Source organism: Lagenorhynchus albirostris, chromosome 4 (genome assembly GCF_949774975.1).
Source record: "Lagenorhynchus albirostris chromosome 4, mLagAlb1.1, whole genome shotgun sequence".
NCBI classification, from domain to species: domain Eukaryota; kingdom Metazoa; phylum Chordata; class Mammalia; order Artiodactyla; family Delphinidae; genus Lagenorhynchus; species Lagenorhynchus albirostris.
Genome location: NC_083098.1, coordinates 92,494,980 through 92,520,492, shown reverse-complemented (window position 1 = coordinate 92,520,492; position 25,513 = coordinate 92,494,980). Strand labels below are relative to the sequence as shown.

The 25,513-nt window shown below is 34.4% G+C and overlaps 1 non-coding gene across 1 annotated transcript; it reads left to right on the top strand.

Annotated features, from left to right (window-relative positions):
- Positions 1-20,263: 20,263 nt before the first annotated feature.
- LOC132520149 (U6 spliceosomal RNA) lies at positions 20,264-20,370 on the top strand. Its single transcript, XR_009540509.1, has one exon. It is a non-coding gene; the product is annotated as a U6 spliceosomal RNA (small nuclear RNA).
- The last annotated feature ends 5,143 nt before the right edge of the window (positions 20,371-25,513 follow it).

Sequence of the window (25,513 nt, the reverse complement as noted above, 5' to 3'; positions counted from 1 at the left end):
CTTAACAGTGAAGAGCTGAAACCTTTCCTCTAAGATCAGGAAGAAGACAAGGATCCCCACTCTTGACACTTCTATTTAACACTGTATTGGAAGTCCTAGCTACAGCAATAAGATAAGATAAAGAAATAAAAGGTATCCAAATTGAAAAGGAAGAAGTAAAACTATCACTATTTGAAGATGATCTGATACTATTTATAGAAAAGCTTAAAGATTCCACCAAAAACCTAGTAGAACAATAAATTAATTCAGTAAATTTGCAGGATATAAAATTTATATGCAGAATTTTATTGCATTTATCTACTCTAATAATAAACTATCAGAAAGAGAAAGCAAGAAAAATATACAAAGAACTCAAATCAGAAAAGAAAGCAAAGACATTAATACTGACTTTACAGAAACTAGAAGAATTATGAGAGACTACTGTGAACAGGTTGTATGCCAGCATATTTAGATAACTGAAATGAAATGGACACATTCCTAGAAACAAACAAGTTACCAAATTACCCACCCTGACTCAGGAGGAAATAGAACTTCTCAACATACTTGTAACAAGTAAAGATATTGGGTAAGTAATTAAACTTCTCAACAAAGAAAAGTCCAGGACAAAATGGCTTCAATAGTGAATTCTCCCAAACATTTAAAGAAGAATTAACACCAATTCTAGTCAAACTCTTACCAAAAAAAACTTAAGAGGAGGGAACATGTCCTAACACATCCTATGAGGCAGAATTACCCTGATACTAAAGCCAGACATAAACATCACAAGAAAAGAAAACAACATGTCAATATCCCTTATGAATTTTTTCAGCAAACATAAGAGCAAACTGAATTAAACAGCACATTTAAAGGATTACACCCAAGCCCAAAAGTGGGATTTATCAAAAGAATAAAATAGTGTTCCAAAATAGAAATTCAATTAATGAAATACTATATATTAATGTAACTAAGGAAAAAATAAAACACATGATTACCCCAGGTGTTCCAGAAAAAGCATTTTACAAAATTCAACACACTTTCCTGAATAAAACACTCAGCAAACTAGGAATAGATGGGAACTTCTATAGTATAATAAAGAACATTTATGGAAACCCAGTTTTTTATACTCAATAGTGAAAATTTGAAACTTTTCCCCCTAAGCTTAGGAACAAAACAATAATACTCATTTTACCCACTGTTATTCAACATTGCAATAAAAAAGCTATCCAGAGCAATTAGGCAAGAAAAGTAAATAAAAGTCATCCAAATTGGAAATGAAGAAGAAAAAATTTTTTCTAATTAAGCAGAATGTAGATGACATGATTCTATATACAGAAAACCAATAGAATACACAAAAGCTACTAGAGCTAATAAGCAAATTCAGCAAAGTTGCTGGGTTCAAAATAAATGCACAAAAAAGTCAGTTGTACTTCTATACAACAGCAATAAACAATCCAAAAGGAAAATTAGGGAAGCAATGTCGTTTACAGTAACATTCAAAAGAATAAAATACCTATGAGAGAATTTAAGCAAGGAAGGGAAAGACTTGTACATTGAAAGCTACAAACATTGCTGAAAGAAATTAAAGAAAACCTAAATAAATGGAAAGATAATCCACATTCGTGGAATGGAAGATGTAATGCTATTAAGATGTCAATATTCCTCAAAGCAATCTAGAGCTTCAATGCAATCCCTATCAAAATTCCCATGTTTTATTTTATTTATTTATTTATTTTTGTAGAAATGGAAAAGTAGATTCATACAGAAATGTAAAGGGCCCCAAATATCCAAAACAATCTTGAAAGAGAAAGTCAAAATAGGAGGATTCACACTTCTTTATTTCAAAATTTACTACAAAACTGCAGAAATCAGAACAATGTGGTATTGGCATATGAACAGACATATAGAGCAATGGAATAAATTTGAGAGCCCAGAAATCAACCCAAACATCTTTAGTCAATTGATTCTCAACAAGAGTGCCTAGCTTATGCATGGGGAAAAATAGTCTTTTCCAAAAATGGTGCTGAAAAACTGGTTTTCCACAAGCAAAAAGAATGATTTTGGACCCATACTTCACTTGATATATAAAAATGGATCAACAACCTGGATATAAAAACTAAAACTATTAGAACAAAACATAGGGGTAAATTTTCATGACCTTAGATTTGGCAATGGATTCTTAGACTTAACACCACAAGCAAAAGTGCAAAAGAAAAAACAGTTTGGACTTCAAAATATCTAAGAAATTTCATGCATCAAAGGGCATTATCAAGAATGTGGAAAGAAAACCTACAAAAATGGAGAAACTATTTCCAAATCATATATCTTATAAAAGTTTATTATCCAGAATCTATTAAGATCTCTTCTTTCTTAACAAAAAGACAAACGGCCCAATTAAAAGTGGATAAATGAATTGAATAGACATTTCTCCAAAGATATACAAATGCAACAAGCACATGAAAATATGTTCACAATCCTTGGTCAATAAGGAAGTAGAAATCAAAATCACAATGAGATACCTCTTCATACAACTAGTATAACTTTAATCCAGAAAGTAAAAGTTAACAAGTATTCCTGGTGATTTGGAGAAATAGGAACTCCTATACATTACAGGTAAGAATGTAAAATAGTGGAAAAAGTTTGGTAGTCCCATAAAATGTTAAACAGAATACTCAGCAATTATACTCCTAGGTATACACCTAAAATAAATAAAAATGTATGTCTACACAGAAACTTGTTTTTGATTTCTATAACAGCATTATTCATAGTATCTAAAAGGTAGAAATAACCCAAACATCCATTATGAGCAAATGGATAGACAAAGTGTGGCATATACATATAATGGAATATAATTCAGCCATAAAAATCATTTCAACATTATTCCAGATTGTGAAGAAAGTAGAGGGAAAGACTGAAAGATGGCAAGATGATAGAATGTGACATTTAAGACTGTTACAATTAAGTAGTTACAGATCAGGTTGTCAGCAATGAAGCATTCCTAACTTTACATATGACAGAACCCATATTATACAGTATTTGAATATGCCTTCTCAATATGCTATGGTATTTATAACATGAATCACAAATCTATGTTTGGAGAGTATGCATAAAAGTACATTTGTGAGGTTTTATTATTATTAATTCATAAAGAATATAATGATTGAGGAGAAAAACTAAAGTTAAAGGAATTTTTTAATTAACATGATAATGGTGGGAAGAAAGCTGAAGGTGGTTTTGATTGTTAAACTGACAAAAAGCTAAAATGAGATTTTTGAAAGAGGAAAATGAAAAGAGGGAGAATGGAAGTAAGGGAGGGAGGAAGGGAAGAACATGAAGCACCACTTCAGTTTGGAATAGAAAGGTATACTTGTGTATGCCTGTGGTTAGAATATGGTACTGGTAGTGAAAATATATAGATTTTACTTCTGGCTTTGCTGTTTACTCTGCCCTTGGCTTTCTCTACCTTGAACAGAGCTTGTGATGTCTTTCTTTAACGGACTTTGATCTCATGTGAGAAAAGATGATGGGGGAGGCATAATTTTCCTCAGTTCTAGTAGATACTTGACAGCAAGAGCTATCAATTTCTCATATGAAATATTGGAGTATCCTTTTCTGGAAATCTTCACAATTGGTCAAAAGAAAATATTGTAAGAAAAATTGAAAGAAACAGTTCTGTGCCTTTAGGAAATAGATCGACAGCAGTGGCAGACTTTTGAAGTTTATTTTATTCTTTGTTTTAGTAGTGCTACAAGTTTTAACACACTTTTTTCTTTTAAAAACTGTGTATCCCATTTTAAAATGATTTGAAAGAAACAGCATCTGTTACTTTCCTCAGAAACCTATCTTTCCAAATTTATAGCTCATGCTGTGACTTTTTTTCTTCATGAGCAGCCACTTTCTTTAGATTCTTGTAAACTTTTATGAGCACCACCAATTTAGTTTCCTTGGGGTTCGGATCTAAATTTTCTCTCTTCTGTGCTGTACTGGAAACTACAATTTCAATTTCAAGTTCTACAGTGTGTTTGTGTGTGTGTGTGTGTGTGTGTGTGTGTTATCAAATGTATTACATCACAATTCCTATACATTTTATGGTGTGAAATATATGATCAAATCAAATGGCTTGTGTATTTTAACATTAATTCAAAAATAATACTTTAAAATGAAGATTATATAATGTTACAGGACACACTCAGTATTATGTTGATAAGTATGACATTTATTCTAGCTCAAACAAATTGGTATGCCTGTTTTGAGAAAATGAAAACCTTACTTCAGATTACCTGTGAATATATAAACAGAGGAAAATTCTCAAAATGCCCTTCATGTTTATTATACTGCAATAATGTTAGTGTTTCCATGAATAGCTTCTCCTAACTGAAATTTCAACACAATCAAATATTAAACCTGTGAGGTTTAAAAAAAAAGATATTTATTTGGAAATGTTTTATAGCTAATGTTATAAAAATCCTGGTTTGAAAACTGTTAAATATGACTAATGTCTCCTAATCTTTTGAATTTATATGATTTTTAAATATTTTGCTTAACAGTTGTTTTTAAATGAAAAAGTATTTTGGTTTAAAAATAATCATTTAAAGAGTTTATAAAATTAATTATATCTTTCTTTATGAAGGAATCATAAAGTCTTCTGGGTTTTATATTTAAACCATCAGTATTTGAATGCTGTGCCACTGATGTTACCTATGAGAGAAAAAAATCTGTTTTTATAACAATAAATATTGTATTCCTAAATTATTATTTATTCAATTTTTAAATATCATTTTCAACTGCAAATAAATTTACATGTGTGAATTTAAAAGTGACTAGTAGAAATAATTTAAAAGCATTAGAATAAAATAATGTGGACTTTTCAATATTTCCATGAGTTAGAGCATGATCATATCAAATATGCAGCATTTTTATATTTACAGTACATCAATCCAGGAATATATCTTAAGCATTGTGATGATTAATTTTATGAGTCAACTTGGAGGGTGTTTTGGGATGAGATTAACACTTAAATAAGTACATTTTGGGTAAAGCAGATTGCCCTCCATAATACGGGTGGGCCTCATCCAATCAACTGAAGGCCTGAGTGGAACAAAAAGGTCTGCCTTCCAGAGCAGATAAGAGTTCTTCAGTAGACTGACTCACACTTCTTCATCTTCACGATTAGCTCTCCAGGGTTTCCATCCTGCCAGCTCACATTGAAAATTTGGGACTTACCAGCCTCCATAATTATGTAATTGAATTTCTTATAATTAATCTCTTTCCCTGTATGTATACATCCTACTGGCTGGAGAACCCTGATGAATTCAAGTGTTGACTGTATCACTATTTTAAGTGTTATTTGGGCCTCTTAGAAGATTGGTCAGGAAGAGATCTGGTGAACACCATCATGCCTATGCTTTGAACTATGGCATACACTATTGCAATTTTTTTAAAAAATAAACATTCCTGTTGTTAGATGCATATTTAAAGAAAGAATCTAAGTTACTGTCAGAAATATATAGCAACAGAGTCAGATCCATTTCTCTTGTATTTACATCTCTCCTTAGCATTGAGTAGAATACCTGAGCCCAGCTATCTGCCTACCACTTTGCTCCTTTAGATGTGATACTTGTAGGTCCCCTATGCCAGCAGAACTCTCTGCTAATCAAACAGGCCTCTCTTGTGAAGATCAGAAGAAGCCCTCCTCTCCTCTACTCTTGAATGTGCCACCTCCTGATTCCCAGTATGCACAGTTCATATTTAGAGTGCCTTTGAATATACTTCAGCTCATCAGGAGTCTTCATCTGTCATGTTAGGTCAGATGAATTGGTAAAACTGAAAGTGCACAAAATTATAATACTTTACTTCTGTAGCAACATTCCTTTCTATTTTCCAATTCTGAAACAGCTCCCTTTGGTGCAAAAAGGGGACTTTTGAGATATAAATGTCCAAGTACACACACAGTCAACTTTTATATGTTAAGAGAGATGTTCCTTGATTCCTAGTAACTAAAATTCATACTCCTCTTTCACATTTGACCCATTCTGTTTTATTTTTCTTCCTAGGACTCACTAGTCTTTGACATTATATATTTTATATGTTTATTGAAACAACTGCTATCTCTTTCTCCAAAATCTAAGTTTTGTGGAAAAAGGGGCTTTTTTAAACTCAATTTTCAACTGCTACAACAACTAGTAGACAATCATTAAATATCTCTTAAATATTCTTGAATAGGACAATTAATTGGTAAATGAAAGAATCATATGTTTTGGAGTAAATTCCTTCCTTATGTGGACAACCTCATTTTCCAACTGTATCTCTTTGGCCATAAATAAAAATATTTTCACATTTTTATTCAGATTAAAATATCTTTTTAAAAATTAATGGATATTTAGACTTCTTTGTGGAAAAGTCCCAGAGCAATAAATAGTAAAATGTGCCAAAATTTCAATAACAAAATTTGTTTTCATGCAGTTTGTTCAATAACATTTCCTTAGCCCTGTATCTTCATTATGCAATACTCTCTTAGTATATTGCACCTGGAATCATTATCCCCAGACCCCTTTCTTTGGAAAACCCCATGTATTTGGTAGTTGGATATGCATAATCAATAATAATAGAATAGCTACAGCTCAATCACCTAAAGCTAAACAAATCAATATCTAAAAAAGGTGATATCCCTGACCATCCTCTCAGCACATGAAGTCTTTTCTATTTCATAAATAACCCTGACCTTTTGTAATTCGTCATCCTTCATAGTCTTAACAATGAGCACTGAATATTTTGCTCAGCACAGTGGATCATACAAAGATGTATAAGATACAGTTCCTGGCCTTCGAAGATTAAATTCACATCTTATTTTAAAAACATTAAAATATTCATACTGTATACAACAGCAAAAGATGCACATAACTTTATCTTAAAACTCAGACATACTTAGAAATAACTGAACACATAGTTTGTCAAGCCATTTCTTATTCTCCCTAATACTGTCTCAAAGAGTTGAAATTCATTTGGGGATTCCTTTAATATTAGTGTTGAAAATCTTTGTCTAGATAGCATCATGTGTGACCACCACTTAATATATTAGTAATCCCAGGCACTTCTTTCCTCTCATGAAAGAGAAAACTGTTTGCCTTGCTCAGTTTCTTCTCATTTCTCCAATTTACAAGGGAAACACTGCCTGCATAAACTAATTGTTTTTGAGTTTTATTAGTGACATTGTTTGTTTGCATTTGTTGTTTTTATTTGTGTTTTGCTTTTTGGAATGTAAAATTTGGACAAATAGGAATGAAGAGAGAAAGGAATGGGATGGATCAAGCTGGGATTTGAGTTGGAAAAAGTTGAAAGCACCTGTGTCAAAAGGAACATGGAAGAGAATAAAACATTTTTAGAAGAGTATTGTTTAGGTCAACATGTATACTTCACATTCTTTGAGAAATGCATGCAATAAACTTGGAGTATATTTAAATTTGGTTGTGGACAGAGTTTCTTTTGTCCTGACACTGCTATGAGTTTAGATCATGTCCATGGAACCACATAACCGTTAACATGTTTAATGTTGCTTTCCATAAATATATATTAGATATTTATTCTATGCTGGGCTCTGTCCTAGTGCATATTTATGTAAACCTAGTAGAGGGCTCAGCCATCATGAAATTTATATTCTAAGAATAAAAGTGAGACCAGAAGCACATTAAAACAAAACCAAGCAAAAATATATCCTTATAGTGAAAACTGATATGAAGAAAACAAATGGGTAGAAAAGAATACTTCAAAAAAAGGAGCTACCCCTGGGATGTGGGGAAAAAAATGGTCAAGAATGTTTGATGCAGAGAGAATCCTAAGAGCCAAGGACTTTAGGCCAGATCAAACTTGTCATGGTAAAGCCCCAGCAAGAAGGCCAGTGCAGGCAGCAGGAGCATAGGATCTAAATAGCATGTGCTTAAGCTAAGATAAAGAAGTAAAGAGAGATATATTACATTGACTTTTATAGATCACAAAAGAGGAAACATGATTAGTTTGTATGTTTGTTAGTTTGTTTTCTGGAAATCATGTAAAACCTTTACAGCTTAGTCAGGGATGGCCTCTACCAGATAGTAAAATTGGAGGCCAGAATGATAAAATTGCACACTTGTAAACATCTGGGAAAGAAAATTACAGGAACTATTCTAATGTAGGAACAATCTACATTTGTTGAGGGTCAAAAAAAGAAGATCTATATGGGCTGGACTTCTTTGGGATTGAAGGAGAGAAAGATTTATAGAAGGAATAAAAACCGACGCAAATCCATTGGGAAGCCTTAGCATGGTAACTAGCTTTTAATATAAATTGTTAACTGAAGTGTACCATACAGACAGAAAAGTGTGCAGAGCATGTATGAAGGTGTAATGAGCTATAAAAGGAACACATGTGGAGCCCCACTCAGATTAAAAAGAGAAAAAAATGAAATTGACACTTAAATCATTCCAGAAGTCTGCACATGCCACATCTCAGCCTCCCCCCTTCTCCCCAGAGGGTAGCACTATCCTTACTTCTAATACTAGAGAGTGCTTTTGCACATGTTTAAGCATATATATATGTGTAATTTCACTGCATGCATTATTTTATACTTGGCTTCCTTTTCTCAATATTTCTGGCTTATTTTCATTCATTATTTTATGTAGTTCACCATATTTTATTTTATATTACATTTCATTTTTTATTGTTGTTTCTATTTTAATTGTGGTAGCACACACATATACACAAATGTTCAGAAAAATATCTTGGTTAAAAAAAGGAGATCCTGCTATTTTAACAACATGGGTAAAGCATGAGAACATTATGCTAAGCGAAATAAGTCAGACAGATACAGACAAACACTGTATAATCTCACTTATATGTGGACTCTAAATAAACTAAACAAAGAGGAACAGAGAAGATATTGGTGGTGGTCAGGGGTGAGGGATTGGGGGTATGGAAGTGAGTGAAGGTGGTCAAAGGGTACAGACTACCAGTTATAAAATGAGTAAGTTCTGGGATGTAATGTATAGCATGGTAGCTATAGTTAACAATATTGTATTGTTATTTGGAAGTTGCTAAGAAAGTAGATTTTAAAAGTTCTCACCACACACACAAAAATTGTAACTATGTGACTTGATGGATGTGTTAACTAACCTTATTTTGGTAATGATTTTGCAATATATACATATATAACAAATCATTATGTTTTATACCTTAAACTTACATCATGTTATATGTTAATTATATCACAGTAAACCTAAATGAAGAACAATATCTTGAGAAAATCATAGAAACTGAATATTATTCTGTTTTATTTTGCTCATAAAGTACTTTTCAGCCATGCTAACTGACCTTTACTCACAGAATTGCTGACATGGTAAGCTGAGTCAGTAATAATAAGAACAGTTTTTTAAGAAAAGTAGGCCTTTAAGTACCCTGTTTAGACACAGTAAAGGTGTGATTAATATAAATGTTGAGAAATAATGTTTTCTTTTCAAATTATGGAAACTCCCCAACCCCAAGTAATTTGGACACTAATCTGTTTTTGTGGTTGTTTACTTGCTTTCTTTTTTGATATTTATTTACTCTTTCTTCTCTGACTCAGTTAAGTACATTTATTTATTTATTCATTCATTCATTTATTATTTTTTAATGAATCAGAATACTGAAACTTCACAGACTCAACACTTTCTCTTTGTAGAGTTTTAAACATGTGAAACATATAGATCAAGGATTAATAGAATAATTGATGTATCAAACTTGTTAACCACTTCCCTGTAGTGCATTTGGGAATAGCAATATACATTACAGTGAACACTGCATTTCAGTCCAAGTTAGTTGTTGAAAGCATGAAAATACTCCTATCATGGGTGGGCATATCAACATGTTTCAACTTTCCATGGACACATAATCATCTTATAAAACAAATCTAAATTTTAAAATATGGACACAATTCATGATTACTATCAATGGATATTCATCACCATCTCTACAAATACTGATTCAACTCTGTAACTGAATTTAGCATCTTAACTGTTCCACAGCAAGCATGGTTTCAAGACAGGGTGGCCTATTTAGGTCTTCCACTCATTTGTTAATTGAATTGTTTGGCTTTTTGATATTGAGCTCCATGAGCTGTTTGTACATTTTGGAGATTAATCCTTTGTCTGTTGTTTCATTTGCAAATATTTTCTCCCATTCTGAGGGTTGTCTTTTCATCTTGTTTATGGTTTCCTTTGATGTGCAAAAGCTTTTAAGTTTAATTAGGTACCATTTGTTTATTTTTGTTTTATTTCCATTACTCTAGGAGGTGGGTCACCAAAGAAGACACACAGATGACAAAGAGGCACATGAAAAGATGCTCAACATCACTAACTATTAGAGAAATGCAAATCAAAACTACAGTGAGGTATCACCTCACACCAGTCAGAATGGCCATTATCAAAAAATCTAGAAACAATAAATGCTGGAAAGGGTATGGTTAAAAAGGAACCCTCCTGCACTGTTGGTGGGAATGTAAATTGATACAACCACTATGGAGAACAGTATGGAGGTTCCTTAAAAAACTAAAAATAGAACTACCAGCAATCCCACTACTGGGCAGATACCCTGAGGAAACCACAATTCAAAAAGAGTCATGTACCACAATATTTATTGCAGCTCTATTTACAATAGCAGGACATGGAAGCAACCTAAATATCCATCGACAGATGAATGGATAAGGAAGATATGGCACATATATACAATGGAATATTACTCAGCCATAAAAAAATTGAAATTGAGTTAACTGTAGTGAGGTGGATGGACTTAGAGTCTGTCATACAGAGTAAAGTAAGTTAGGAAGAGAAAAACAAAATACCGTATGCTAACACATATATATGGAATCTAAAAATAAATAAATTTGGTACTGATGAACCTAGTGGCAGGGCAGGAATAAAGACGTAGACACAGAGATGGACTTGAGGACACATGAGGCAGGGAGGGGGAAGCTGGGGCGAAGTGAGAGTAGCATCGACATACATACACTACAGGATGTAAAATAGTTAGCTAGTGGGAAGCAGCCGCATAGCACAGGGAGATCAGCTCCGTGCTTTGCGATGACCTAGAGAGGTGAGATAGGGAGGGTGGGAGGGAGGCTCAAGAGGGAGGGGACATGGGGATATATGTATGCATATGGCTGATTCACTTTGTTGTGCAACAGAAACTAACACGGTACTGTGAAGCAATTATACTCCAATAAAGATCTATTTAAAAAAAAAGTAAGGGTAACCAGGAAAAAAAAAAAAAGACAGGGTGGCCAATCTGGTAACCATGTGATGTCACTATTTCCATCTCCAAGTTATCCTGGTACACTTTCCTATGAATTCTAACTTGGAATTCCTGGTGCTGCTGTATGTTCCTTTCTAGTTGTCCTCTCTACAACTAGAGAGGAAGAAAAAAGCTTATCCTGTCATAACATAAAACACCTAACTATATTGTCCTATTTCTAAGGGAAAAAACTCTTGCTCTCACTTAAAATAAAAACTTTTTTTAAATCTCAACAACACAAAGCAACAACAAAAATATCTGTGAAGGTTTAGTTCAGTAATGTTCAGACTTTTCTGAAAGATGATTAGCACGTGATCTCCATTGCCCAGAAACTTTCACTGGTACAAACACACTTATGGAATTGACCCTCTCAACCTTCCCTCGCCTATTAATGTGTATTTTGTTCAGAGTTTTTGGTTCCAGGTAAAAACCTAAATGAGAATATCTTGCAAAAACAGCATATTCAGTTCAATATTGCAAGTATTTTCAGCAAAGATTTAGAGAAATTATCAGATATATTTTGTATTTTCACAAGAATATATTCCTCAACTTGATTTTGTCATATGCTAAAATGGAAATATATATTCCAGAGATAATGTTTGTTCATGAATTTTAGGTATTGCATAAAAGTAGATGTCTGAACCATATTTTGGAAGCAGTGGTCTGGTCAATTAAATGGTTCTATAATTAAACTTCAAGTCACTTTTAATTTATCAGTGTTCAAAGCAAACCTATAAAATATATATCTTTTCAATATGGCCTTATCTTAATCAAAAATACTAAGAAAATATTTTTAAAACTGTGAATCACTCAAAGTGCAAGTGATGATGACTTTAAAATACATCATCTAAGTTTCTGCACTGTAGATGCCTCCATACTTTGTTTTTACCTCAATTTACTATTAAAATCAGTTTGCATTTCCTAAATACAGAATAATTGGTGCAGGCAGGCAGAGGGCCCAGAAATTCATAGAAGAAATATTCCCAGAATTAAAAACAGACTAAAATAGATCATTGCAGCAAAATCCTCACATGGATAATTAAGAATGAACAGGAAATAAAGCACACAGTAAAGAAAATCTATATAGGAAGTCATTTCCATTTAAATTAGCTGTTTTCTCTCCTAATGGGAGGTAATAATAATGATGATGGCAGTAATGAGAAGGGTAATAATCATAACTATTAATAATCATACTATTAATAATATTATTCATGGAAACCACTGAATTAAATGATTACCATGTGCCAGGTACTGAGTTACCAACTTTACAAGTAGTACCTCATTTAATTCTCATAATATTCCTACATGTATGTATTAAAACCCCCATTTAAGAGGAGAAAAGTCCATCCTTAAGGATATTAAGATAGTTTTCCTGGTAATATATTTAGTGTATGGCAGAGCTAGGATTCATACCCAGGCCTCTGCGAGTCCAGAACCCATACTTTCACAGACTGTACAATAAAAAGTGGTGGTAAAATCCAAATTTATTCTATAGCTTGTTTGGTGTTTTTTCTTACCATTTGCTTGTTTCTTCATATGATATCAAAGCAGTAGTGATGCATCTCTAGCAAGTAAGGACTAGAGATTTTAAAGTATTTTTCCAACTATCTCAATGAGATGACATTTGTAAAGATTACATATCATTTTATTTTAGCATCTCAGGAAGGCACCAATTGAAAGATATTTCCTATGTCTATATCCATGTTTAACTCCTTCCCCCATATTCTTATACGAGGGGAGAAGATGGAAATATAAAAAGTTGCCATAGGTCTGGAATGACAAATATTATTATTCCAGTCAAGCATAACCCACTCAGGAGTAACATAAATCTTGAACACACATTTACTGAATCTGTTGAAATTCTGAGAATTTGGCCAATAGCTAGTATATCTGACAATGTTCCAATCTTGCTTACATTTACTTTGAAAACTGTGTTTTCTTAAACATAGAATGCTATATTATTTGTGTAATTTCTGCAGGATAAATTGGTGCTCTGGATACTTGGTGAAGTGGGAGTGAGCTTTCTAAAACTTAAACATGGTTATACTAATCCTCAATTTAAAATACTTCAACACCTTCCTATTGGTTACAAAATGTAATCCAAGACTTTTATCATTGAATATTGGCCTCCTATTAGTCAACAGACATCTATTGATATGTAGTGTATTAACTGTTATGGTTTAAGGACCAATTATTTATTGATTTCACAGAAGAGGAAATCCAGAATGAGGCTGTTGGGGGCTGGTGCAATGGTTCAAGACATCATCAGACATTATTCCAGGTTCTTTTCCTCTAACAGCTCTGCTGTTCATAGTGTTTAGTCCTCTGTCCCCACCCTTATCATTTCATGGTCACAAGATGACCGCTTTTCTCCAGGCTTGTGCCTTCATAATAGTGTAACCAGGGTGGGTGGGTGGGGAAGAGGAAAAAGCTATGCTCATACAAGGGAAACAATACAGGCAGACTACATAGCAGAATAGGACTGTTTCACAAATCACCTCTAGTTTTGGCGAGGGCTGAAAAATAGACTTTTAGCTAGACACACTGGGAACCCCCAATAATTAAAGTTTTAACTTTAAGGGAGAAGAGCAAACAGACATTGGGTTGGCTTCTAGCAGTACCTTACTAATGTGTGGAAAAAATTGTGTTGGTCATTGGGGTTAGAAATTATTATAATTGCTCCTGCTTAGGGTACTTTATATAATCTAACCAATTTCAGTGGTCCTATCTCTTGTCCTGACATTTCTCTTTGTTTACTCTGTACTCCATTTTAGCTGAACAACTAATTCCCTGAATTGTCTGTGCACTTTTTCTGTTGTTTTACATTTGCAGTTGCTATAACTTTGGCTTGCAAAGTTCTGTCTTCTTGACATGCCTGCTAAGTTTCTACTTTCCCTAGATGTTAATTCAAGTATCTTTTACTGTATCGAGCATTCTCATATTCCCTTAAATGCCCATTAAAATACTATTCCTCTGTGTCACATCATACTGTGACCATTTGTATATGCTTACCAACAAGTGATTAATAGAGCTGAGAATTTAGAAATTATTCAATCTGTGGCCACAGGAAAGAATTGACAAAATTTGCTTTCAAATGTTTAAGTGATAATGCAACATATATCATTAAACATTTGAAAGCAAGTTTTGTCAATTCTATCCTTGTGGCCACAAGGACATACATATACCAATATATGTGTATATACGTATATTTCTGTGTTGGAAGTTTATTCGTAATGAAAAGAAAATGTTGTGCTTGGATAAATTATTAAATTTCAGCCACTGTAGATGAGATAATAGTGGACATGTGAATAAGTAATCTACATGTTGTCATATGCTATGATGACATAAATTACCTACTAAGTAATGTTGGATAATTGTCATAATTTTGAATATATCTGTCTATAAATAACTAGTATAGCACTTCAGTGTTTTCAGGCCCTATTTTACTTGATTTTTAAAACACTCTCATAAGGTAGATATATATATATATATATCTCATTATCCCTCCTTTACAGAACAGATATGTGTATGGTTCAGAGAAGTTTATGGATATGCCAAAGGTCAAATCGTGAATGGTAAAATTAAAAATTAAACGCAGATCTTTTGATTCTAAATTCAATGTTTAGTTAACTACATAATTCTGACTCGTGAATATGATTATATAAAAATTATGTACTTTTGTTCTCCTGAGTGTTTTGTATTCATATATTTATTAATGGTGAATTATTGAGTTATTTTTACAATGTTATATAAATCTTAAACATTTTGAACTTATTTTCTATGCATTGCTCATTATTGAAGGTCTAAATTGCTCAGTCCTTTGTAGAGTAACTTGTTCACGTTTGCCAAGGACTTTTCTGCTTTTAAAACTAAAATTCCCAAGTCCAAGTAACCTCAGTCCTGGGAAAATCAGAACACTTGATCACCCTCCTGACACTGTGGAAGACATAAAATGTTAAGCCCTATATTCCTTTGAGCAGTCTTAGAATTATAGATGCGTCAACTAATAATAAGGAATCTTGAAAGATGGGAAACTGTTGACACGGTTTAATAGAGTTCAACTAGTCATTATATCTCGTTAGTCACACAAAGTTTAACCAATATTTATATTCTATGAACTGTTGAATTTAAGTTAATTTTACATATCTTCTTATCAAAGTATCACAGCATTTGGTTTACATTTATATAGGCTTGCACAAAGGCAAAGAATTTTCCTATAACTTTGAGAGAATTTTTATAACTGGTCCAAGCTTGATGACGTTTAAATTTGAGAGTAAAAATATTTGGATTCAAATGTTTTTGAAAGAAATGATGTATCTTCATTTAAAAGGGTAAATTGTGTCAATTTTACCCATAACTATGAAATGATAAAGCATCACCCCCTCATTTACAGAGTAAATATTTTGATAATAAAAATACAAAAGGACAAGACAATATTGCAAATATAAAGCTCAGAGATAAAAATAAAAATGTTTTTCATTAAAATAAATTGGACTATAAAAGTATTTATTAACACATACTGAAGAGAGGACTTCTGCTTCTGGTAAAATGTAGTACAGTAGGCTAATTGTCCCTCTGCAACGTCTAGGAAAATTCTATTTTTAAAGGCATAGAGTACTAATGGAAACAAGAAGAATATGGTAAACTGTCTTTAAATAGTTTGAAATAAGAGAAAATCCACCTATTATGAGTAAAAATAGTCAGCCACTACTTTCTTATATCCAGATGCTTATAGGAAGACTGGGTATCTGGCCTGACCCAGCAAGACTCTAAGAGGGAACAGAAACCAGCCAAGTCTTAGTAGTTGAGAAGTGGTAAACTCTTGAGTGACAGGATGAAAACTAGAGAAGCCCCAAAAGGCTGTTTGCTTATGTAATATTCAGAATTCTGGAGCTACGATGGACGCCAGGGCTCTGAGTTAAAACTTCTAAATGGAAAATTAAAATAAAACACAGTCTCCTAATAACTTGTGAGACCAAGTTCTGATGAGTGTAGAAGCCTGTTTCAAAAACGTGGCCAGTTTCCCCTCAAAACATTTGCCAAGGTTTGAAAAATATGGGATGCAGAGAAGACACAGACTTAAAAACATCTCAAGGGGAGAGCTGAATTTCACACATGCCTCTGGGACTAAGAAGGTAGAGAACCACCAGATTCTCCGTCAAAACCATAGGTTGAATCTGAGGATGTGAAACCCATGATGAAACCTGTGGATAGGAAGAGACGACTGTATTCGTTGTATAAGCTATTTTATGTTAAGAGACTTGAGCAGCCTCAGATTTCCGTATTTGCGGGGACTCTAGAAACCCAACCCCCATTGATACTGAGGGATGACTGTATATAATTTCCTCTGACCTTTACAAACATCATTCTAGTCTTTTGATCAGAAAACGTCTGAGCACTATGTAAATCTCTTCATACTGAGGATAATTTGATTCTCTCATTGTAAAATTCTTATGAATTCCTCTTTTTCCTGTAAGTTCTGATACACTTTTACTATATATATATTTCTTTCTTTCTTAATATACCAACCACCCTCACCTCCTCCAGGCTTTCTATCTGGAAATACTTGTCTTTCTGTAACTTTCAGAAATTTTCTTCTATTTTTCATTTTCCTATTTTCCCTTTGTTGATTCAATCAACAATTTATTTTAGGGCACCTGGACTTATTAAATTCTCTCATATTTTCACTTGCTTTGACCACTTGCACTGAGTTCTTTGTCTCAGTCTTCTGCTCACTCACTTGATCATTACAGTGCCTACACTCGAATCATCTCAACTATTAAAATTATGTTTTAATAATTTAACCAAACATTTTTAATATTTAAGGACTATGATTGTGTCTATTTCATTTTATCTTGTTTAAAATATATAGTTGCAAAATTCAATTAAATCTATATAAGCTCTTAATCATAGTAAAAATAATTTATCCAAAAGTCCAATGAAAGGAAGCAGAATGTAGAAATACTTTAAGAAAAAAATCTTTTAATCTACCATTTCTAAAGCAGTGTCAGTATACTAACTGAAGGAGGATTTGCTTTATTGTGTAGACTGTGACTGTGTGTTACTTGCCAGGCTGCAGATGAACAGTCATTGTTGGTTTGAGCCACACAACATGGAGAGCAGTGTTGTTTGTAAGAGAATGATTGAAAAATGACTCTATCAAAAACTATTTCTTGTTGTAAGAATACTATAAATGTCATTGAACTAAGACAATTTATGACTAGCAGGAGGTGTAGATGGACATGCTGAAAGAAGTTTGTAAAACAAAGGTATAACAGATAACATTGCTGGAACTTCACAACAGATGTGTCATTTCCTCTTAGATGCAGAGAATGTTATTACTTCAATGACTACAAATTCTTCAGGAAAATGTTTTTGAGCATGGTATTGGAACTTAGGAAATACTTCTGTTAAATAAACATTTAAAAAATTATCACATGATTTAGTATGTTTGGCATATCAGTCTTGTTATTTTTATGTTATATGTTTTTTTTTCATTACTCAGGTTAACCCATGTGATCTGAATCTATGCAAAATTATATTATGTATTAATGAATGTTTTCATTGTGTTCAACTATGTGGGTAGATAGAGATAGATATACCTTTGATAATACCTCTTTTCGTTTTTAAAATATAAAATTTCAGATTTAAAAAAATCTATATATTATCTGTGGTAAAATATTGTTACACTTTATTTCTGAAACTCTTCTATGATTACATAGAGGGAACATGTGGTAGACACATAGCTTAGATCACTCAGCCTCTTTTATCCTTACCTACTCTAAATGACATTAGAAAGTCTATATGAGTCACTTGCCCAGGCTCCCCTGAAGCCAGGTGTGGTCAGTGAAATGTAAGTACAAGTCTGATGACATTCTCTACCCCTTGTCTGCTTCCGTCTTCTTTCTTGGAATACACAGACATGTTGTTACCATGAGGATAAGGAGAAAATAATTGCACAAACTTTGGCAAAGACATTATTGAGTCATTGGTCCAGCAGCTGCCTATCTCCCAATTTTTTATTATATGAGAGAAATAAACCTTATTTATATGTTTATAACAGAAGTCAGGTTTTCTGTTATTTTCAGATGAAATCTTGTTTAACTGACATTAAAAGATAGCCAGATAAAACTGGATTTATACTATCAATGTCATTTGAATCTATTATGTATTAAATTTAATTTCTTTAAAGAGTTAATAAAACAAATAGAAGTGATAGGGAAGAAATAACTGAAAATCAGATCATATTTTTACAAACTAAGTTTATAAAACATGATGCTGAACTTAAGAAATATGTTAAGAATAATTTAAATTTTAGAGATATCATTTTAATAATTTAAGCTCCTTAATACTCTACTGACTCTCCTTTGTGAAAAATGATGAAGCTACCATGCTGGGAGTTCCTGCCAAGTTCCATTATTTTGTTAATTGAGTTATTCTTTTTACAATGATAAGGTTATAATATTCATGTTTTACAAACACTGTGAAATAGTTTAGTAGGTTTCTTTGTTCACTTTTTTTAAAGAGATGTAATGCTCACACCTTACTTCTGCCTTCCAGGTTTTGGCAATAATTTGGCTGAATATTTGGCTGTACTTTGCTAAGGACCTCAAATATGTTTTATTCCTGAGGTTCTGGCATATATAAAAATTTTTGTGTGTTGCCTTTGTACTTGAAGATAATTTAGCCTTGTGTACAATTACTTAGTGCTTTATGTTTTTTGAGAACTATGTAGATATTACTGAATTGTAACTTGTAAAAAATATTTATTTCAGGTAAATTTTTTCCGTTATGCCTAAATCCTCATGCCCTATTTATTATTTATTATTTATTATTTATTATTTATTATTCTTTGTCAGAAGCCACGATTTTGCTTATGTTATTCTTCTTTATAGTATTGCATATTCCAAATCACTTATCTTCTCAAAAATGAGCTATTAATCATTTTACATTTCAATTTTTTATTATCTATTATGAGATAATCACTCATAATCACTCTGAGATTTTGAGTTGCATTTGTTTATATGTCCCTTGCTTCTAATATGGTGTTTATTTCTGTTATCATTTTCTGCTCTATTGTTTTCTGCTAGATTCCTTAATCTTTTTCACATTTTTATAATCTATTCTTCAATCATATTCACCTAATCTTTGAGCTTCTTTTATTATTAAGATCTCTTGAAGCTATGTTTATTACAAATGTTATTTAATTTTTTAGGTAAGTGCTCTCAGAATGTAGTGTCTTCATATGCTTTTGCTTTCTGTGTTTACTCTTTTGTAATGTAGGATCATGACTTGTGCCTTTCCTGTTTATCACTCATCTTTTAGTGGAGCCAACTATTTGTTGGTAAAGATTATGGAAATTAGAAAGTGGAGTAAGATGGGGCAGCTCTCAGCTTCAATTAGGTTATGTCATATCAACATAATTATTTTGTTTAAAGAAAAAGCATTTCCAAAAGAATTTGAAAAAGGATACATGTATATGTATAACTGAATCACTTTGTTGTACACCTGAAACTAACACAACATTGTTAATCAACCATACTCCAATATCAAATAAAAAGTTAAAGAAAAAACATTTCTGTGCTTTTGTTGTTTAAAATCTTTGAATCACAGGTTAGTTCTTTACATCTCATCTCTGTGTTGATAGTTTTCTCAGCCTCTTTTCCTCCATCTTCCTGCCTTAAATCTGTTCATCTCCCTCAGTAGAGGGGGGATTGTAGTATTTGTCAGTATGGATTTTAATTTTATTTGTCAATATGGAGTTTTATTTTATTTTTTATTTTATTTGAGTCAATATTGATTTCTATTTTATTTGTCAATTTGGATTTTTATTTGAGGTTGGATTGTAGTATTTGTCAATATGGATTTTTATTTGAGTCTTCCAGGCCATCCTGCAGAGCCTAAAGAAGTCATTCCCAGGACGTGGTCCTAGAGTTCATCACTCTCACCTCTGGTCAATTCTATATCCCTTTCAGAACTATGGTATTTTGTGCTCGCTTCAGCAGCTCATATACTAAAATTGGAATGATACAGAGAAGATTAGCATGGCCCCTGTGCAAGGATGACATGCAAATTCATGAAGAACTATGGTATTTAAGTTGGGGGGAAATTAAAGTTTTGCTTAGGGCTTCCCTGGTGGCGCAGTGGTTGAGAGTCCGCCTGCTGATGCAGGGGACACAGGTTCGTGTCCTGGTCCGGAAAGATCCCACATGCCGCGGAGCGGCTGGGCCCGTGAGTCATGGCCGCTGAGCCTGCGCGTCCAGAGCCTGTGTGCCACAACGGGAGAGGCCACAACAGTGAGAGGCCCGCATACCACAAAAAAAAAAAAAAGTTTTGTTTAGTTTTTGAAGAGTAATATGCTATAGGAGACCCCCAGAAATAATGGCCTTAAATTTTGGGTGAGATTTGACTTTACCATGTAAATGATGACAATTGTCTACAATGTTTTAGTGAACGCTATGTGTCCGATCTCTGAAATATAGACTGCATATCTACAAAAAGAAAGATCATACAAGCTGTAAATCCCCTATTAAAAGTCCCTCTTGGTTGAGAATTTAATTATTGACTTCTGATGGCTCTATTAAAATTTGATGAGGATTTGGCAAGAAAAGCAGCCCCTCATTGTCTTCAACAAGCTAAGCGCTTATGTTTGAATATCACACAGGGTCCATAGCTTGTGCCCCTAGGAAGCAATTCAAGTCAGAGCATCTATTCTCTGCGTGTTCTCCTGCATACGCTTGCTGAGGATTGGCTCTATGTCATAGGAAATACCTCTGCCATCTTCCTCCATCATTGAAGCTCTCATGCTCACTGCCTTTTAAAAACAGGTGAATAATCAAATTGAACTGTCAGAAGGAGGGCAGAAGCAGGGCAGGTAATATCTGGACATTCCTAGGGACTTTGATGGAAAGTGTTTGAAATTTATACATAATGGGGCTCCTTATTAACGCTAGCTACATGCTACTTTTAAAAACTACCCTGGTGATTGAACTCTTTATCTAGGGAGTCTGTTATGCTATTAACAAAATTCAAACTTGTGTCATAGCTATTTGTATTCTTTATTATTTTTTGCTACTAAATGGACAACAACTTCATGGCAAATATTGTTATAATTCAGCTTGTGTCATTCCTATTAAACCTTTACCCTAATTACTCAATAAAACCTTAATGAATATATGAAATTGTTTTAAAAAATACAACATAGTTATAACAGAAGGAAAGTATAATCCAAGCTGTAATTATCTGATAAAAAATTAAAAGATAAAAGAATATACCATAAAATATAGCCAAAAGGAAAAGAACAAATGTATTTATACAAATTCTATTTTTATGGCAAGATCATGTGTTCTATTTTGTCTGAATATAGAGACTTGAGGAGTATTAGTCAAGAAGCCTATGTTAAACCACAATCACAAATCAATCACAGTATTTTTGTCATTTAACACACAAACAACAATTTTTATTTCTATCTCTTGGCAGATAGCTAAGGTTGGTCAAGGTAGGATACAGTCTCTCCACACATTCATTCACAGACCCAGGCTGATTGAGCCTCTACCATCTGTTAATTACATATGGACCATGTGACCTTCTTTTTCATTATAATAGGTGAAAAGTGGCAGTAGCACACTTGCTATCTTATACTTTATTCCGACTTCAGAGATGAAGACCTTCTGCTTAGAACCCATTGACCGAAAGTAGCCACATCACCTCTACTGAATGCATAGGGGCTATAAAATATGGGGTGGGGGAATATAGCTATTTGGATAACTATTTATTTTTTCTATGGATGAAGCGCAATAAAAGCCAATTAAATGCATTTTTTATGGTGTATGTGTGTGAGGTGTGTGTGCATCAACTAACAAATATGTTCCGACAAATACTGTGTCATCTGTTTAGGAATATATTATATACCTAAAATGTGTAAGGTGTGTTACTTGCTTCACAAATTTTTAATTCTAGTTGTGGAAAAATGTATAGTTATTAAATATCCTATATATGCAAATTATCTTGTCATTTAAGTAGTTTGGGATATTTGGGGTGGAGGGTGGTCAAAAAGTAAATATATCTAATTTAAAACATTGACTCATTAAATAAGCTGTCCCTACTCCTGTCAAAAATCACTATGGAAAAAAGACCCTTAGAGATCTTCATGATGGCAGGGGTAAGACATGGAGATCACCTTTCTCCCCACAAATACATCAAAAATACAGCTACATGTGGAACAAATCCTACAGAACACCTATTGAATGCTGGCAAAAGACCTCAGCCTTCCCAAAAGGCAAGAAAATCCCCATGTACCTGGGTAGGGCAAAAGAAAAAAGAAAAAACAGAGACAAAAGAATAGGGATGGGACCTGCATCTCTGGGAGGGAGCTGTGAAGCAGGAAAAATTTCCACACACTAGGAAGGCCCTACACTGGTGGAGACAGGGGTTGGGCAGGGGGAAGCTTTGGAGCCATGGAGGAGAGTGCAGCAACAGGGGTGCAGAGGGCAAAGCAGAGAGATTCCCTCACAGAGGAACAGTGCCGACCAACATTCACCAGCCTGAGACAGTTGTCTGCACACCCACTGGGGCAGGTGGTGGCTGACAGCTGTGGCTTGTGCTTTGGAGGTCAGATCCCAGGGAGAGGACTGGGGTTGGCTGCGTGAACACAGCCTGAAGGAGGCTAGTGTTTCACAGTTAGCTGGGAGGGAGTCCAGGAAAAAGTCTGGACTTGCCTAAGAGGCAAGAGACCATTGTTTCAGGGTGTGCGAGGAAAGGGGATTCCTTCCCCTTCTGCCCACAGAAGGCAGAGCACCGCCTAAACAAGATCCAGAGACAAGCATAAGCTGTGGCTATCAGCTCGGACACTAGAGATGGGCGTGAAATTCTAATGCTGCTGTTGCAGCCACCAAGAATCCTGTGTGCAGGCACAGGCCACTATCCACACCATGCCCCAGGAGACTGTGCAGCTCGCCACTGCCAGGGTCCCATAATCCAGGGACAACTTCCCTGGGAGAACACATGGCAGGCCTCAGGCAGTTGAAATGTAACATCAGCCTCTGCCGCTGCAGGCTAGCCCCACATTCCAATTATAACTACAGTTACCCCTCCCTCCCCTCAGCATGAATGACCCAGAGCTCCCTAATCAGCTGCTGTTTAAACCGTCCTGTCTGAGCTGGAACTGAGGCCTGAGGGCAACCTACAGGCAGAGGTGGGGCTAAAACCAAAGCTGAACTCCAGGAGCTGTGCAAACAAAAAAGAGAAAGGGAAATTTCTCCATGCAGCCTCAGGAGCAGCGGATTAAATCCCAACAATCAACATGATGTATCCAGCGTCTGTGGAATACCTGAATAGACAAAGAATGATCCCAAAATTGAGGTGGTGGATTCTGGGAGCAACTGTAGACTTGGGGTTTGCTGTCTGTGACTGATTTGTTACTGATTTTTATGTTTATAATAGTATACTTTTTAGTGCTTGTTATCATTGGTGGACTTGTTTATTGGTTTGGTAGCTCTCTTCTTTTTTTATTATGATATATTTATTTTACTAATTTAAAACACTTTTATATTAATAATGTTTTTTAATTATTTTAAATTTATTATTAGTTTTTTCCTTCTTTTTTTCTCCCTTTTCTTCTGAGCCATGTGGCTGACAGGGCCTTGGTGCTCTGGCCTGTTATCAGGCCAGAGACTCTGAGGTGGGAGAGCTGAGTTCAGGACTTTGGACAACCAGAGACTTCCTGGCCCCAAGTAATATCAATCAGTGAGAGCTCTCCCAGAGATGACCACCTCAAAGTTAAGACCCAGCTCCACACAATGGCCAGCAAACTCCAGTGCTGGAAGCCCCATGCCAAACAATTAGCAAAACAGGAACACAATGCCACCCATTAGCAGAGAGGCAACCTAAAATCATACTAGGTTCACAGACATCCCAAAACACACCACCAGATGCCCTGACCACCAGAATTACAAGATCTAGCCCTACCCACCAGAACAGAGGAACCAGCCCCCTCCACCAGGAAGCCTACAGAAGCCACTGTACCAACTTCACCCACTGGGGGCAGACACGAAAAACAATGGGAATTACGAACCTGCAGCTTGCAAAAAGGAGAGCCCAAATACAGTAAATAAACAAAATGAGAAGACAGAGAAATATGCAGCAGATGAAGAAGCAAGGTAAAAACCCACCAGACCAAACAAATGAAGAGGAAATAGGCAGTCTACCTGAAAAAAGAATTCAGAATAATGATATTAAGGATGATTGAAAATCTTGGAAATAGAATGGAGAAAATACAAGAAATGTTTAACAAGGACCTAGAAGAACTAAGGAGCAAACAAACAATGATGAACAACACAATAAATGAAATTAAAAATTCTCTAGAAGGAATCAACATCAGAATAACTGAGGCAAAAGAACAGATAAGTGACCTGGAAGATAAAATATTGGAAATAACTACTGCAGAGAAGACTAAAAAAAAAATTTAAAAAAATTACAAAAAGAAGAATGAAAAGAGGGGCTTCCCTGGTGGCACAGTGGTTGAGAATCTGCCTGTTAATGCAGGGGACACGGGTTCGAGCCCTGGTCTGGGAAGATCCCACATGCCACGGAGGAACTAGGCCCGTGAGCCAGAACTGCTGAGCCTGTGTGTCTGGAGCCTGTGCTGCGCAACAAGAGAGACCGCAATAATGAGAGGCCCGTGCACCGCAATGAGGAGTGGTCCCAACTTGCCACAACTAGAGAAAGCCCTCACACAGAAACGAAGACCCAACACAGCCATAAATAAATAAATTAATTTTAAAAAAAAGAATGAAAAGAATTGAGGACAGTCTCAGAGACCTCTGGGACAATATTAAATTCACCAACATTCGAATTATAGGTGTCCTAAAAGAAGAAGAGAAAAAGAAAGGGTGTGGTCTGAGAAAATATATGAAGAGATTGTACTGGAAAACTTCCCTAACATGGGAAAGGAAACAGTCAATCAAGTCCAGGAAGTGCAGAGAGTCCCGTACAGGATAAATCCAAGGAGAAGCACGTCAAGATACATATTAATCAAACTATCAAAAATTAAACACAAAGAAAACATATTAAAAGCAGCAAGGGGAAAAAAAAAGCAGCAAGGGAAAAACAAATGTAACATACAAGGGAATCCCCATAAGGTTACAAGCTGATATTTCAGCAGAAAGTCTGCAAGCCAGAAGGGAGTGGCAGGACATATTTAAAATGATAAATGGAAAAACCTACAACCAAGATTACTCTA